The sequence below is a fragment of the Bos taurus genome, chromosome 1, assembly GCF_002263795.3.
Source record: "Bos taurus isolate L1 Dominette 01449 registration number 42190680 breed Hereford chromosome 1, ARS-UCD2.0, whole genome shotgun sequence".
In the NCBI taxonomy this organism is placed as follows: Eukaryota; Metazoa; Chordata; class Mammalia; order Artiodactyla; family Bovidae; genus Bos; species Bos taurus.
The window spans coordinates 54,951,944-54,964,390 of record NC_037328.1 but is presented as its reverse complement, the minus strand read 5'-3'; the positions used below and the strand labels follow the sequence as shown (position 1 = coordinate 54,964,390).

The 12,447-nt window shown below is 35.2% G+C and overlaps 1 long non-coding RNA gene across 1 annotated transcript in view; it reads left to right on the top strand.

Annotated features, from left to right (window-relative positions):
* The first annotated feature begins 11,568 nt into the window (after positions 1 to 11,568).
* Positions 11,569 to 12,447, top strand: part of LOC132346264 (uncharacterized) — a 68,664-nt gene continuing 67,785 nt past the window's right edge. Inside the window, exon 1 of the long non-coding RNA XR_009496044.1 lies at positions 11,569 to 11,747. This is a non-coding gene — a long non-coding RNA (uncharacterized lncRNA). The remainder of the gene's footprint in view (positions 11,748 to 12,447) is intronic.

Genomic DNA, 12,447 nt, shown 5'->3' with positions numbered 1-12,447 from the left:
TTAGATTTCAAAGGAATTCCTGAAAAGATAAAATAAATTCAGTTTGATTACAGAAACCAGAGATCCAGTAGAACTAAGATGTTGGAGTCATTTCAGCCATTCTGCCATCTCTAAGGGTGGAATGAAAGGAAAAGAAAATCTATACATATTAAGTAATTAACATGAGCCAGGCTTGGCTTTATATACATATATTTGTAAGTCTTCCAACAACCTTGTTACCATAGTTCACTTCTACTTTTTCCTATGCTCATCACTTCTCCCTTACTTGATTGTAGTCACTACTTAAGGACCTGATCCTTTTCTTCCTTCAGGCATGACACTCCAGTGGCTGCTGTCAATTATTCTATTCCATCTCCCTGGATTTATACGTAGATAATAGGTATAGGCCAATTTAATCAAAGCTCTTCTGCGGGATGTTTCCTATTAGATCCAAGAGACACAGGTCTGTGTTTTTAGTCAAAAATTCATGAAGATGATCGTAAAAATAGTAAAAATATATCTAGGACTTTCTCTGGTTTTGTTGTGAGTATTGTGGGGTCAGTTCATTTTCGGCTAGTTCCTTGGTCCAACTTATATTTCTCAAGATCTATAGGCTCCTTCCTATGTAGTCAGTACTAACCACAGGGTTTCATCTATTGCCTGTAGCTTCCAAGGAGGTTCCCTCTGTTATAGCTTCTTCTGTTTGCTGGTCTCTTCAGTGTCTGGTTTCCGCCCTGACACAAAGGGGACAGTGGTGGACACTTTTTTTTTTTTTTTTTTTAGGCTCACTTGTTCAGTTGCACTGTGGGGAGGGAGGGACGCTGCAAACAAATAACACTGGCGTGTGCTCGCAGTGCCTCAGCCACACTGGGTCTGCCACCACTCACGGTGTGTGTAGCCTCCCTGCCCACACTGCTCAGGCTCTAGGTTGCTCCGCCGGGAACCATCCATGGCCAGCCCTGGGCTGCTTGCACCTCCCGGATCCAAGCCGCTCAGCTTCAGGCACTCGGGTAGTCCTCAGAGGCGCAGACTCGGTTGGGCCTGCGTTTTGTGCCCTTCCCAGGTCTGAGCGGCTCAGGTGATGAGGTGTTTGGTGAGTGCGATTGCTGTGACTTATCGCCTCCCCGCCACTTGGTTATTTGGGTGTATAACCGGCACACCTTCTCGGGCAGATGTTGACTGTCCAGACACCCAAGAAGTTTTAGTTAGCAAAAAAGCCTGCTTACAGTTTTATAGATAATGTCTTTCTGGGGCTGTGATAAAAAATATACAAGCAACTCACAGCTCAATTCCAGAAAAATAAGTGACCCAATCAAAAAATGGGCCAAAGAACTAAATAGACATTTCTCCAAAGAAGACATACAGATGGCTAACAAACAGGAAAAGATGCTCAACATCACTCATTATCAGAGAAATGCAAATCAAAACCACTATGAGGTACCATTTCACACCAGTCAGAATGGCTGTGATCCAAAAGTCTACAAGCAATAAATGCTGGAGAGGGTGTGGAGAAAAGGGAACCGTCTTACAATGTTGGTTGGAATGCAAACTAGTACAGCCACTATGGAGAACAGTGTGGAGATTCCTTAAAAAACTGGAAATAGAACTGCCTTATGATCCAGCAATCCCACTGCTGGGCATACACACTGAGGAAACCAGAAGGGAAAGAGACACGTGTACCCCAATGTTCATCACAGCACTGTTTATAATAGCCAGGACATGGAAGCAACCTAGATGTCCATCAGCAGATGAATGGATAAGAAAGCTGTGGTACATATACACAATAGAGTATTACTCAGCCATTAAAAATAATACATTTGAATCAGTTCTAATGAGGTGGATGAAACTGGAGCCTATTATACAGAGTGAAGTAAGCCAGAAGGAAAAACACCAATACAGTATACTAATGCATATATATGGAATTTAGAAAGATGGTAACAATAACCCTGTATGCTAGACAGCAAAAGAGACACTGATGTATAGAACAGTCTTTTGGACTCTGTGGGAGAGGGAGAGGGTGGGATGATTTGGGAGAATGTCATTGAAATACGTATAATATCATATATGGAACGAGTCGCCAGTCCAGGTTCGATGCAGGATACTGGATGCTTGGGGCTGGTGCACTAGGACGACCCAGAGGGATGGTATGGGGAGGGAGGAGGGAGGAGGGTTCAGGATGGGGAACACATGTATACCTGTGGCAGATTCATTTTGATATTTGGCAAAACCAATACAATATTGTAAAATTTACAAATAAAATAAAATTTAAAAAAAAAGAAAAAAAATTCATGAAGAGAAAGCTGATCCAAGGGGAAGGAAATAAAGGGAAATGAAGCGAGAAATCTTGACACTGTTGGACTTTCTGGCTTTGGGCAGCCCTGAGCTTCATCACTGCCCTTGATTCAATTTGATTATATCAGCCAAAACATTATCTTAATTGCCAAAAACAATTTTTATTGGGTTTTAATTATTTGAAACCAGAAGACTCCTAGCTATTTTGATAAAGCAAACAGGAATTCAGAGGCTCAGTACAATATCTCACTAACCAGGGAGTGACTAAACAGACTGAAATCCAAGCAAATCTACTTCTCAGGTTTAGCTCTTTTTTTTCTTATGAATTCTTACTTTACAATAGAATTATATATGTGTTTGAGTCTCTGATATACAACTAATAGGGATGGTTATATTCTTCTTTTCATTTATCTAAACTGTGAGTAGAAATTAAATGCTAGACACAGTGTTCTTATACAACAAGTCCACACCGCCTTTACTTTGAGGAATACATACCACCTTAGTGGCTGTAAAGAGTTAATCTAACTCATCCAAACTTCTTTTGGAGAAGTAAAACTTTGATTTCAATGTAATGGAATGAAAGAGGTACAATCAGGTGAAACTCTAAATATAGATGACCTAACTTACATTCCATCTAAAGAGATTCAGCTTTCTCACATTTCCCCCCAAAAGTATCTTGGCATATCTTCTATTTCTTTTCACACATATCTGAGCAACTATTTTCTTCATGTACTGCCTACTTCAGAACATAGCTGTAAAAAATTTCCCTAGAAAATGCTATAAATGCAACTTCAAGCATAAGATCAGCAAAGCCAGTACAAAAAATAAAAATAGAAAAACTGGAAGAGGAGGAAAGAAGTACTAATGCACTGGATTTTGGCATAAACTAAACTGTTTTTCTCCTAAATATTAAGGATCCTAAATCAAACCTAATCATGATACAGACATATAAAAAATTATTAGCTGATTGAGTTTGACCAGAGTGAATCAATTATAATGGAGAGAAGACAGGTCGATATTAAGAATTATACAGAGACTAATGAGGTTCTGGGAAGGGTTCCCCTCTCTGTTTTATATCTGATTTTACCTAATTTCAAAATACGAAAAGAAAGCTGGAATAACATTCATCTTTAAATCACCATTATATGGTATTCCTAAATATCATTATTCACACAGTTATATGAATAATGGAAATTGATGTTTTTGACATATGTTTTAAATATTGTATGGAACTATCTAATCAACATTGAAGTTTTATAGTGTAGATCCTTGAAATCAATTTCTTAAAGTTAAGAAATTACATGGACCTCTCTGCCTCCTGATATTATAGTGATTGTATTTATTATATTTATGGAATAAGAAAGTACCTAAAGTGAAATGCTCCTTTAAGTTCAATAATGTTTACAAATAATTTGAAAGCTATTTCCACAAAATATTTACCTATATATATAATGGTAATATGTATATAGTTAAATATACTATATACACTATATATACACTGTCTTTTAATTATCCTAGTGGGACAAAAAACTATATGATCACCCTCCTTATCAAAGCACAACTAATATTTATCATAATTGTTTATCTGTCTTTATTTACCTATAAGCATTATAAAAGCTAAGTTCTTCTTTCATTTTTTTAAAATAAATAAAATATACTATGCTTATTTTTATCATATTTTTGTATTTATTTAAAATATACATAACAGAATGGCACGTTATATATATTGAGTGAATGTTTGTATAATGGGTAAATATTCTAATGAAAACCTAATTGACCTAATTAACCTAAAATGAAAATGTGTATTCTAATATACACTGAAAACTTAGAAAATATTCAAGGCTTGAATTCACAAAAGTTATGCAATACTTAGAGAATATATAGCATACTTGATCTCAGGGACATCAATTGCTTTGAATGTTGAAAATATTACTAGGTAATATTCTGGGCCTGGCTCCACCATCCACATTATATATTATATATTATACTATTTAATACTCATAGTAAGTCAGTGAATGGGGAAAGCATTAATATTCCAGCAAGATTTAGAGTTTATTCACAGTTACAAAACTAGTAAGTTGCCAAGCCAGATGATAGCCTCTGTTTTTAAATACATTTTCATATTCTACTATCTTTCTATATGAAAAAACTTGGAAAGAGTCATGTTAGTTATAAGAAGAAATGAAATGTCATTCAATTTTTTGTGGAGGTTGAGGAATGATAAAACAAAGATTTAGGTTTCGTTATATTAGGAACAGAGATAATTCCTGCAAAGTCTAGACTAATTAATATATTTGTGAAGAAACCGAGGTGGTTTTTTTTTTTTGAGTTTTTTATTTGCATACCCTAATTTAAACAGTTTTTTAAATAATCCAACTTGTTAGATAATCATAAGGGATTTGATTTATGTCACACCTGAATGGTCTAGTGGTTTTCCCTACTTTTTTAAATTTTAGTCTGAATTTGGCAATAAGGAGTTCATTATCTGAGCCATAGTCAGCTCCTGGTCTTATTTTTGCTGACTGTGTAGAGCTTCTCAATCTTTGGCTGCAAAGAATATAATCAATCTGATTTCAGTATTGACCATCTGTTGATGTCCATGTGTAGAGTGTTCCCTTGTGTCATTGGAAGAGGGTGTTTGCTATGATCAGTGCATTCTCTTGGCAAAACTCTATTAGCCTTTGCCCTGCGTCATTCTGTACTCCAAGGCCAGATTTGCCTATTACTCCAGGTATTTCTTGACTTCCTACTTTTGAATTCCAGTCCCCTATAATGAAAAGGATATCTTTGTTGGGTATTAGTTCTAGGAGGTCTTATAGGTCTTCATAGAACCATTCTGTGAAATGGTGAAAAATTCTTAAAGAGATGGGAATACCAGATCAACTGACCTGGCTCTTGAGAAATGTGTATGCAGGCCAAAAGGCAACAGTTAGAACTGGACATGGAACAACAGACTGGTTCCAAATCGGGAAAGGAATACATCAAGGCTGTATTCTGTCACCCTGCTTATTTAACTTATATGCAGAGTACATCATGAGAAATGTCGGGCTGGATGAAGCACAAGCTGGAATCAAGATTGCTGGGAGAAATATCAATAACTGCAGATATGCAGATGACATGACCCTTATGGCAGAAAGTGAAGAAGAACTAAAGAGCCTCTTCATTGAAGTGAAAGAGGAGAGTGAAAAAGTTGGCTTAAAGCTCAACATTCAGAAAACTAAGATCATGGCATCCTGTCCCATCACTTCATGGCAAATAGATGGGGAAACAATGGAAACAATGACAGACTTTATTTTGGGGGGCTCCAAAAATCACTGCAAATGGTGACTGGAGCCATGAAATTAAAAGACACTTACTCCTTGAAAAGAAAGTTATGACCAACGTAGACAGCATATTAAAAAGCAGAGACATTACTTTGTCAACAAAGGTCCATCTAGTCAGAGCTATGGTTTTTCCAGGAATCATGTGTGGATGTGAGAGTTGGACTTTAAAGAAAGCTGAGCACCGAAGAATTGATGCTTTTGAACTGTGATGTTGGAGAAGACTCTTGAGAGTCCCTTGGACTGCAAGGAGATCCAACCAGTCCATCCTAAAGGAAATCAGTCCTGAATGTTCATTGGAAGGACTGATGCTGAAGCTGAAACTCCTGTACTTTGGCCACCTGATGCGAAGAACTGATTCATTTGAAAAGACCTTGATTCTGGGAACGATTGAAGGCTTTAAGAGAAGGGGACAACTAAGGATGAGATGGTTGGATGGCATCACTGACTTGATGGACATGAGCCTGAGTAAAGTCTTGGAGTTGGTGATGGACAGGGAGGCCTTGCGTGCTGCAGTCCATGGGATCACAAAGAGTCAGACATGATTGAGCGACTGAACTGAACTGAATTTAACTTTTTGTAACTATTAAAATCAGGGTTCTAAGTTAATGATAAACAAAATATTAGAATACTGTATTGGAATTTATGATAGATACATAACCAGGAAAATAATTGTGCTTAATTCTTACTATTTTAGAATCTCAGATTTGGAATGTACAATTACTCAAACATTCTGACTTCTGCTTCAAATTTTTGGAGAAAGTAGAAAGGAAAGAATTTTGCTAGTAGTAAAAGTGATCATAAGATCACTTATTCAAATTTTAAACAGTTAAAATTTTTAGTTTGTCAGTTGAATTATACAGAAATTTACTTTCTTTTCTCGTCCCCCATAAGATCTTAGAAAAGATCTTAGATCTTTTCCTCTGAAGTAACCCAGGATACATGTAAATAAACATAGATACAAATATGCACATCTTTAATATGATAGCTCTTCTGATATCTGAAGATAGCTTTTAGAACATCATTTCACTACATATACTTTCTCACACACACAGTACTAATATTTCCCCAGTTTCCCCTGTAACTTGATCATCCTTCTTATTATCAAGTTTGTGCATAATTTCTCTCTATTGTTCTGTTCCCTCTTACAATCCATTTTGTCAAGTTCATGATATTGGACTAATTCCAGATATATTCAAGACAAAGTAGTTACAAAATTGTTTAAGATTTATTTGTATCCATTATAAGATCAAATTATTTAATAATGTTTAAAGAAAATTAAAATAATCTAGAATATCATTCTGTTTAATGTTTACTGTATCAGTTTGATAGACATTTTCATGTACATAGATGTATATATTTAAACAATTTTTATGAAATTAAATCACCATGTATACACTTTTATACCTATAGTAATCAGTCAGGCATCTTTCAAAGCTCTACACACTTCTACAAAAGTTTATTTGCCATTATTATTAGGATAGCACATGTTTGTTCCTTTATATTAATGAACTATCCTTTTGAGAGCAACAGGGGGCCTCTTATATGACAGGGGCCAATATTAAGAGAAGCTGTTGGGAAAAGAATTAAAACTGATAAAAATTTTAAAAGATGAAAACATTCAGGATTATATACTCGGATTGTGATCCCTGTCTTAACTTTTTGAAAATGAGCTTTGGAATTATTTTACTATTGCCTCATGCTTTTTTTTTATTTTCTGACTTGGGTGAATTCCAAGAAGGCAGTATCCGCATGGACCAGAACTGTGTCTAAAATTGTGGTCTCAAATCCAGAACCATATCGTTTGACACAGGTAGCACCATTACCAGGCTGGACAAAGACCAAATTTGTTCTCCCAATTTGATCATTCCCCAAATTGCCTAAGATCTTTATTGAGATCATACGCTGAGCAGAGCAGATGCAATGTTAATAAGAAAGTACCCACCCCCTAGAATAGAGATTAATTAATGAGTTAAATAATAAAAGTAGAATCCAGTGCCAAAATTAAATTTCCCTCTAACTCAGTGAAGAGTCACAAAGATAGTAAATTCAATAGATGAGACTTGGTTATTAGTTAAATCTTTCAAAGCCCTGTGCTCCCAAGCATCTCAATCCGATACTGATGCTTGTCAATCCTGGAAAACTCAGAATATAACTAAGTTAAAGTCAATGTGTTAGTCACTCAATCATGTCCGGCTCTCTGCGAACCTATGGATTGTGTAGCCTGCCAGACTCCTTTATCCATGGAATTCTCCAGGCAAGAATACTGGAGTGAGTTGCCATTCCCTTCTCCAGGGGATTTTTCCCAGGGCTTGAAGCAGGGTTCCTAAATTGCAGGTATTCCTTACCATCTGAGCCACCAGGGAAGCCTAGGAATTTTCATAAAGCTATGTTCAGCAATAATACCATCTGCTTAAGTGGGTTTAAAATTTCAGGAGGAAATGAGTAATACCTCTTACGAAGAAACTTAACAGAGGAAGAAATTTGGTTTGTCTCGATGTAGCATTTATATAAAAATGTTCCTAAAACTCTCATATCTTAGAGAAAGGTATATACACATATATATCAAGTATATTTGATATGTATGTAGATAATAAAGCAACATATTTTCTACTTTAAAATTTAACAATGATTTAGTGTTTGTGTCTTTGAATTATCCCAACCTGGGGTTCATTGCAGCACATCCTAACTCAAGGCAACTAATTTCCATCCAAAGCTGTTGCTGGAACTTTAGATTTCATAATCAGTAAGAGACACAAATAATTTAAAGCAATGCTTTCAAGACTACACCTTCATTTTTAATACAATTTCAAAACAGTAACTGAGATATTTTGCCAATATGCAATGAACCAACAGATAAAATATAGTTTGCCATTATCATCACTATGTTTCAAATAATGGTTTAACTTCAAAAGAAAGAAAACAAATCTCAGAAAAAAAGGCCAGTCCTTTAGAGTGAGTGAATTTCTCATTATGGGAAAAAAAAAAAAAAAAAAAACTCACTACAATGCATTTGCCCTTTTATCTCTCTCTTTTCACCTCCAAATGGTTTTTAAACTCTATTTAGGAACCACTCCTCTGTGAACTTTGAAAATCCTGCTCATTAAATGTTGTAAGTGTCATGGCTCAAAGCCCCAGAAGTATTGTTACTGTTTTTGTTTTCTATTTTGGTCTCATCTGCCTGCACGTTTACAAGCAATTCCCCTTCCTTAAAGCTCCATGGTTCCTAAAGTTATGCTGCCCGAAGTGCCCACATTACTATGCAAATAGCTAGTACTATGTACACACTCTGTATCTACAAGAATGCAATAATAAGTTAGAACATAGTTATTAACAAGAAAAGCCAAACTTCCTCTTTAGATCTGTGCAGCTTTTAATATCCACAAATGACAAACACATGGTATGCTTTCAATTCAAGATAAGAAAATTCAAGATTTCTGGGTCAATGATCATTATTATTTGAAGCAATAAAAAATTCTCCACAGTCCTTTCCCTTCTTTGAATTGATGAGTTATCAGGAAAGTCTCTATGACAGAAGAGGAACCCAGAGATATGAATTTTGGAGCTTATATAGAAACTACTACACAGCAGTCCCTCTTTCTCTCCAGAAAGAGAAGACATTACATTTCTAACATAAACAAATCCTCTCTTAGAGAAGACAGGAAGGTCCCTAGATGTTTGCAACCCTTTGGAATGAAATATAAGGCTCCAGGGGAGACAGGGCTATAAAGATCTTTGGAGGTCTCCAATATCCAAGGCATGTTAACCAGACAAACATCTTTAATCCTGGTTGCCAGTAATTTTTTCTTAGAAAGACCAAATTGTGCATACATTTAAAAATATTAGTTATTTCTGAACAATATATATATGCCACTCATATTTTATTTCATGTCTATTTTCCTTATGTCCTCTCCGATCCCCCTTGGGTTCTCTTCCTATAAAGAAAAAATCTGTTCAGAGGTAGTCTTTCTCTACTGAGACTTTGTGCTTCTCTGAGTTAATAGAGCTTGTTCAGAGTACATCACTGTCCTGACAAAGGTCAGTATAGTCAATGCTGTGGTTTTTCCAGTAGTCATGTACAGATGTGAGAGTTGGACCATAAAGAAGGTTGAACACCAAAGAATTGATACCTTCAAACTGTGGTGTTAGAGAAGACTTTTGAGAGTCCCTTGGACAGCAAAGAGATCGAACCAGTCAGTCCTAAAGGAAATCAACTCTGAATATTCATTGGAAGAACTGATGCTAAAGCTGAAACTCCAATACTTTGGCCACTTGATGCAAAGAGCTGACTCATTGAAAAAGCTGACTCATCTTTCCCTGATGCTGGGAAAGACTGAAGGCAAAAGGAGAGGGGAGCAGCAGAGGATGAGATGGTCAGATAACATCACTGATTCAATGGACATGAATTTGAGCAAACTCCAGGAGGTAGTGAAGGACAGGGAAGCCTGGCTTGTTACAGTCCTTGGGGTTGAGAAGAGTTGGACATGACTTAGCAACTGAACAACAACAACAAAACTCTGAGTAATACTATTGTGCATATTTTCTGACAAAATGTGGTTAAATTCTGAACCACATTAGAAAACCCAGCCCTCTCATCATGGTCCTACTGTGCTCCAGAAAAGTAGAGAGCATGTTCATCTCTAAGTTGTTCAATGTTCTTTAGACATCTCTGCAGATGAGAACTTAATTGGACATGGAGCAATATTTTGTCAGTTTACTTATCAACAATATACCTTTTAAATGCACCATCTGCTCCAAGTGTTTAAGCAGGTGGTACATGTGCTCAACGTACCCTCCTCCATCACCACTGCATTTTGTCAATGGTTTTTAAAAGTGGCTTTTACAAAAAAATAAAGGCAGTAAACAGAAAGGAAAAACATTCAAATTTCTTGTAATGGAAACTGAAATTTAAATCTCATTGAGATCCTAAATTTTACTCATCAAATTATGTAATTTATCTTTTCCTTATTTTTATTAATGGCCATAATCAATATTGGTGGTATTGTTCTAAAAGAGGGACAATCATATGTTGTTGATACAGCATTTAAAATACTATTGGAAAATATTTCACCAGTATTTTATATATAGTTTTGTATAGTATGTAAAATATAAGTGAACCTTTTTTCCTTTTTAAGAAATTATTTGCCTTTTTAATTTGTTCTTGATATTTTATGGACAAAATTTTAAATTTTCTTGTAGTCTAAGTAGTATGTACTTTTATGATTTCCTCAATTCATTACTTTATTTATAAGTTGTTTTATTTTATACAAATAAGTGTTTATCTTACATAAAACTAGACTATTAAAAACAGCTACAATAGCATATATGGCATACACTTATCATTACAGTATTACAGAATTTTATAGGCTAATCTTCCCTATTTAGAAATACTTTGTCAATCTCTGAAAAATATTTCATAGATAGTTTATAATTTTAATAATACCATATAATTTTAAGAAGTATATATTTAAAAATTAAAGCATTGCATTCTAGAATATGATATAGTAACAACAAAAGGGGATTTTTGCATGTCAGGCACTGTGCTAAGTATTAATACTTTGAATGTTTTATGAAACTTAATCTTTAGAATGACACTCTGAGGTAGGACTTATTATCATATTCATTTTCAGGTGAGAAAGGTTGAAATTAGACAGGTGAAATAATCTCAATGTTTCAAGCCAAGAATCAAAGATAACTTTTATTTTAAACTTGGCTCAGAGAAAAACACCAAATTAGACAGAGAAGATAAAAGGCTAAAGGAAAGTTTGTTTATCCTAGGATGTAATATAATTCAATGCCAATCATATTTTAGTTGAAGGAACACAAATTTGTCCAAGCGCAAATGCTCAGCACACAGTTGCACAAGCAGAATTTATACTCAAGAAAAATGCTATAGATGTAGATATGAGTCACTAACTCAGACAGGATTGCTTAAGTAGAGAATTTATTCAAGAGTCAGTGACTAAACAGAGTCTAGACAAAGAAGAGTAAAAACCTGAAGTCTTAATCTTAAGGCACTCCTATATTTAAGAAGCCAGAGAAAGAATCAAGATCAAGGAATATCAGCAAGTCATGGGAAAATGAACCTGAGGCACAGAACAAGTGGAAGAGCTCCAAGAAAGGGTAAAAAATAAGGAGAATTCAATGCTGGAAAAGGTAAATGGTCAGGGAATATAATTTTATTTGTATATTATTGATAACCTTTGGCATAGCATGGTTATATAGAATATGGAAGGTTAAGAGTGTCTAATGAGGAAAAAGATGACAAGCTTTTGCAACTGTTGATGGAAGTTTACTGCAAACAGAAGGAAAAATAAAACAGGAAAATGTAAACTAGGCTGAAATGCTGCATAGGGGTTAAGCAAACTGAAAGATTTAAGGGTAATGACTGGTTCCAAAAAAAAAGAAAAGAGGGCATGAGTGATATTAGAATTATGTCTCTTCATGTATTTGATGTTATTTTACAATTCTATCCTACAGAAATTGATACAAGATTTGCATCTTATATGACACATATTTGCTACTTAAATATCTCTGTCATCTTTTTAGAATAATAGAACACAGTTAATAACATGTAGTCAGAGCTAAATGTTGCCATTTGGGGGATGCATAATCTTTAACACTAGAAAATCCCTAACTGCAATTCACAGGAATAGAATGCATGGGTTCCTTTTGTAATTAATGACCACTTTGTATGTATGACCAGTCTACTAGGCTATTGGATTATGATAAATTACTTTCTTCATACTAGATTACCTTTCCTATTCTTAATTTAGAAGCTAATCTCTGGAGACAAGTAGTCTTTCTAGGATTGTATGCAACATGTGGCAAAGACTACATGTTCTCACCTTAGCAA